The 6,236-nt window shown below is 37.1% G+C and overlaps 1 protein-coding gene across 5 annotated transcripts in view; it reads right to left on the bottom strand.

The window, feature by feature from the left end:
- The window catches only part of LOC106876102 (ataxin-1), a 533,072-nt gene that overhangs the window by 230,636 nt on the left and 296,200 nt on the right, over positions 1 to 6,236 (bottom strand). The window lies entirely within an intron of this gene.

Below are 6,236 nucleotides of genomic sequence, written 5' to 3'. Positions count from 1 at the left end.
TAGTAGTCTGGCAAAAGAGACCAATACAATAAATACCAAGCTTAAAATAAACAATAAGTACTGGGATCAATTTGTTCAATTAACACTCTTCAAGGTGGTGCCCCAGCATGGCCGCAGTCTAATGAATGAAACAAGTAAACGATAAAAGATGAAAGATATCTATGCGTGAGTGACTGACTGACTGAGTGAGTGTATCTCTCTTTCTCTCTTTTACTTGTTTCAGTCATTTGACTGCGGCCATGCTGGAGCACCGCCTTTAGTCGAGCAAATCGACCCCAGGACTTATTCTTTATAAGCCTAGTACTTATTCTATCGGTCTCTTTTGCCGAACCGCTAAGTTACAGGGACGTAAACACACCAGCATCGGGGGGACAAACACAGACACAAACATATACACATATATATATATACATATACATATATACTACGGTCTTCTTTCAGTTTCCGTCTACCAAATCCACTCACAAGGCTTTGGTCGGCCTGAGGCTATAGTAGAAGACACTTGCCCAAAGTGCCACACAGTGGGACTGAACCCGGAACCATGTGGTTGGTAAGCAAGCTACTTACCACACTAATGTACATGAGCGTTTGTTAGCAACTAATAATACTTCATGTTGCTTGCATTGTAATTCTTGTTGGTGGCATTGGTCATCACAGAAACCCCCAGAAGCGTTACCAATCACCCCCCCCCATACATACACACGCACACACATCTGGAGCTTACTCATCACATGTAGTTCTGTAGTTCTGTTTCTGTACGCTAAGGAAATAGACTTTATCTCATACTGGAAACTGCTTGCTGTAGACCACCACCACCACCACCACCATCAACACCAATACTACCAGCATTACAAATACACACACACACACACTCAGAGGGATGATGACAGATCGATAGAGATTCTGATTACTAATCAAATCATCACCATCAGCCTCCTCTATCCCCTCTTCCTCCATCATATTCCTCACCACCACCATTGTTATCACCACTTCTTCTACCACCACCACCACCACCACCATCATCATCATCACTACCAATACTAGTTTTCTTCCACTTTTATTGTTATTACCATCATCATGTGCAGGCATAGTTGTGTGGGTTAAGAAGCTTACTTTGTGACCATGTGGTTTCAGGTTCAATTCCACTGTGCAGTACCTTGGCCAAATGTTTTCTACTATATCCCCAATCTGACCAAAGCCTTGTGAGTGGATTTGGTAGACAGAAACTGAAAGAGGCCCACTGAATAAACACATGCATGTGTGTGTGTGTGTGTGTGTGTGTGTGTGTGTGTGTGTGTGTATCTGTGCGCGCATGTGTGTGGCTTTGTCTTGACATCATTATAAATGAGTTGTAAACAAGCCACATCATCATCATCATCATCATCATCATACATGCAAAATCATTCGGTTCCAGTCTTCTGTGGAACACATGTTTGGCCATGTGGAACACATGGCCAGACATGTGGAACACACACACACAAAACTAGACAAAATGCTTAGTAGCATTTGAACCATTTTTATGTTTTGAGTTCAAATTCCACCAAGGCTAACTTTCTCTTTCACCTTTTTGGGGGTCAATAAAATAATTACCAGTTGAATATTGGGGTCGATGTAAACAACTTTCCCGTCCCCTCAAAAACTGCTGGCCCTGTGCTGAAATTTGAACTCATCACTTTCGTTATTATTGTTAGAAGGCCAGCATATTTGAAGGAGGGGTAAGCAGATTACATCGACACATCGACCCCCCCCATCTCCCACTCCCAGGGCTCAGGTAGTATTTATTTTATCGACCCTGAAAGGATGAAAGGCACAGTCAACCCTGAGGCAGTTTGAACTCCGAACATATAAAGACAGTAGCAATACTGCTATTAACAAATATCATTATTGTATTTACTTGTGTATAAGCCATACCATACTTAATTTAGTGTTAAATCCTGGTACAAATTTTTTTCCCCTTCATTTTTAAGCTCGTTATCATAAATGACGACATTAATTAGACTTGCATGTATCAACAAAGCCAATAGCCATGCTGAAACAATTTTATTGACATAAAAGCTTAATTACAAACAATAATTTGGAGTACTATTACTAGTATCATTGAAAACAAGGAAATAAAATTGTTATACCAATTACAACTTGAAAACAAGGAACTACACAAGATTTTCTATCCTAACGGTTTTCCCTTTTTAACCCTATATTTATACACTATTGTACATAACTTTATTTGCTTCATATTTCACTGTTCCCAAAAAACGAATTATTTCGCACTCTCTCAAAGTTCCTAAAGGTATAAAAAACAACTTTCAGGAACAATAGTAGTTTATTGATGGAGGAGTTTGTAGTTTTTTCTCATATCGAAGTTCGATAAGTTGAAAAATGTTATTTTATAGTATGCAGTTAGCAAATATATATATATATATATATATATATACATACATACATTATATATATATATATCTTTTACATGTTTCAGACATTTTGGACTATGTCCATGCTAGAGTATAACTTTGAATGATATAGTCAAGCAAATCAACCCCTGTACTTTTTTGAAGTATGGCACTTACTCTATCAGTCTTTTTTGCTGAACCACAAAGCTACAAGGACAGAAACAAACCAACAATGGTAGTTAAGCAATGGTGAGACTAGCACAAAACACACACACACACACACATATACAAAATGACATGTTTCCTCACAGTTTGTTAACCAAATTCATAAATTCCCTCACAAGGCACTGGTTGACTAGGGACCAGAGTAGAAGACACTTGTCCAAAGTGCCTCTCAGAGGGACTGACCCCGAAACCAGTCAGTTACAAAACAAGCTTCTTAACCATCATACAACCATGCCTGGGTATTAATTAAAAAAAAATAATGTAATAAATATATAATAAATTGTTGTGTGAAATTCAATGCAACCTGTTAATATCAAGTGAAAGTTGGATATTAAAGTAAGTGACTTGTATTTCTCCATGGTTAAGAAATTAGTCAAGCTTGGTTCTTCTGTCCAACTTAATTTGTATTTTTGTGTTACTATGATATCCCTGGAAAGACACAGAGTTGTTAGCATTGCAAGGCAAATGCTTAACAGCATTCTGTCTGTATTTACATTCTGAGTTCAAATTCTGCAAAGGTTGACTTAGCCTTTTACCGTTTTGGGGTCAATATAATATAAGTAGTAGCTGAGCACTAGGGTTAATGTGATCAATTTATCAACCCACCCCTTCTAAAATTGCTGGCCTTGTGCCAAAATTTGAAACAAATATGATATCCCTGGTGCAGGTATGACTGGGTTCAATCCCACTCCATAGCATCTTGGGCAAGTGTCTCCTGCTATAGTTCTGGGCTCACCGAAGCCTTGTGATTGGATTTGGTGAATAGAAAATGAAAGAAGCCAATCATGTGTGTGTGTGTGTATGTGCTATCTCCATGCTTTGACACTGCATGATAATGGTAAAAAGGTCTCATTGTTATGCTTCCAACATTCTGTGAAAGCATCTGGTCATGGAGAAATATAACCTTACTTCAAATATGGTATTACTTGGAAGGTTGATGGTAGGAAGGTCAGTCAGCTATAGCAAGTCCACTTGAACAAATTCTATTCAATCTAGGCGAGCATCAAAAAGTGGATGTTATAACTATGATGTTGATCATCATCATCATCATCACAACAACCTCAGATGGTTGACCAAGATATAAAAATGTCACAGACAGCATGGCTGTCAATGATGAAGTTAACAGTGAGACATCATAAATAACATCTGCAGTGACTTCATCACAAAAGCTATATACGACCAACAAACCCTTTGTGGACTTACAGTGCCAGTAGTATAAACCACAAAGAAGCAAAATTAAACAAAGCTGACAAGAATGTGTGGCAGCCCTTCATGTTAAGTAATGTTGGCTGTAGTAATAGGAATATTGTTAACATATTTAATGATGAGGACATTAAAATAATAAACAAGAAACTATTATTATTATTTTTTTTTTTGGAAGTTTGGAAACAACTCTGGAATATTCCAGTATTATTGTCTTCATCAGTGACTGAAACTTATAAACAGTAATAATAAGAAATGATATCAGTGAATGACTGATATTGCTCTCACTTTTACAGGCAGTTTGGAGACAACTCAAGACATGTTCCAGTATTATTCTGTCCTCATCAGAAAGGTACAGTGTAGGAAATTATTTCAGATACACTTTTCTTTTGCCTTTTGTGACAGACATATAACTGCATAGTAGGAACTTGATGTTATGGTGTTGATACTTTTCTGAGAGTCATTTGAATAGCAAATGGAATGAAGAATTTAAACTATATATTTACTTGTGTTAAGGTCATACTAGTTTATACTTGATTTTAACTGGTAAAACTGAAATGCAACATATACATGGGGCAAAGCTAAAACAATTTGTACCAAGAACTAACACTGAATTAGGTAAAGGTTATGTTGTAGCAAGAGTCATTGACACCCCTACAAATTATATACCAGTAAATATGGTGAATTGATTACTTTGATTCAGCTGGTAGTTTTAATAATCTCTTCTGGTTACAATAATCCTTTAAATAACACTGTGTAACAAATTTTGATTTATTTTTTTTTTGTCTTTGGTCAGTAAGTGTTATTTCCTATTTGCCTCTATCTAGAAATCAAAGGAAATGGTTCTTTTCAAACTTTGCTTTTGTGACTGGACATCAATGTTTTGAAACTGGCCTATTTTCCATTACATTTCAAACAAATTCAGGGCTGAATTGCTGAAGCAGAAATATTGTCATGGCAAATATTCTACTCAATACCACAGATTTGCTTGACCATAACCACTTGAGTATGTCCTTAGTGGCTGACACTATGTGCGTCTGTGATCATGAGCAGGAGTAGTGGGGGAGCATCATAACCATGTGTTGAGAGGGATTCTTTGGGGTTTGAATAAATATTGTAACAAAAGCAAAGTTTGAAGGAGATATTAGCCATTTCTCATACTTTCTAGGGATAAGCAAATAAGAAATAACAGCTGCAATGCAAGGACAAAAATCGTGTTACACTGTTACACATTTATCTTCTTGCTTCACAGTAGACAGCAACACCCAACAAAGCAGTGGTTGTATGGCAGTTGGATTACCATCTCCTCGACAATCAGAGAAAGAAGAAAACATTAGTTATATGGGACACTGCTGGTGAAGCAAGGATGAAATATCCAGCAATCTCCTTTTCTGGAAACCTATGCATGGGCATACAGGTATCAGTAGAACAAAAAGAGCATATATTAAGTAGCTTGTGGAAGACACTGGATAACAAGTTGAAGATATGAAGACTGCTAAGAAGACTGGGACATCTGAGGTGGAAGAGTTACATTGATCCAGGCAAATCACCCAACTAGACAGCTATGGATAGATTGTGATGAACAAAAACACAAGAAAGTTCTAGCAGTCATGTTTTACCATAGTGTATTAATGTAAACTAAGTGACTATAATACATGTTTCTTACAAAAATATTCAGGCCTCAAATACGCATTTGGTGGGTGTTAGTGGGGAAAAAGAATAACATCCCCTAAAAAGGTTCATGTGTTTCCCCATTCTTCAGCGCTTCTTTGTTATCACACAAGGTAACTTTTATCTTTGACTTGCTTCAGTCATTAGACAGCGACCAGGCTGGGGCACCACTTGGAATAATTTTTAGTCAAATGAATCAACCCCCCAAGACTTTTTAAAAAAAAATGTTAAGCCTGATACTTATTCTAACAGTTTACTTTTGGTGAACTACTAAGTTATGGGGAATAAACACACCAACACAGGTTGTCAAACAGTGGTGGCAGACAAACACTGACACAAAGATATATACACACACACACATATGTGTGCGTGTGTATGTGTGTGTATATATATATATATATATATATATATATATATATACACACACACATACATACACAAGCTTCTTTCAGTTTCTCTCCACCAAATTCACTCACAAGGACTTGGTCAGCCTGGGACAGTAGTAGAAGACACTTGCCCAAGGTGCCACACAGTGAGACTGAACCCAGAACCATGTGGTCGGGAAGCAAACTTCTTACCACACAGCCACTCCTGCATATATCCTTTTTTTTTCTTTTCATGAGCCTTTTTAACATGTCATTATATTTTCCTTCAATTTTTATGGGCTGTCATTCAAATTATAATTACTAAGAATTCATTTGGGAAAAGCCTTTTCTTCTTTTTCCATACTAGATGTGAATAGCCATGCAG

Source organism: Octopus bimaculoides, chromosome 20 (assembly GCF_001194135.2).
Source record: "Octopus bimaculoides isolate UCB-OBI-ISO-001 chromosome 20, ASM119413v2, whole genome shotgun sequence".
In the NCBI taxonomy this organism is placed as follows: Eukaryota; Metazoa; Mollusca; class Cephalopoda; order Octopoda; family Octopodidae; genus Octopus; species Octopus bimaculoides.
This window is presented reverse-complemented; position numbering and strand designations above follow the sequence as displayed.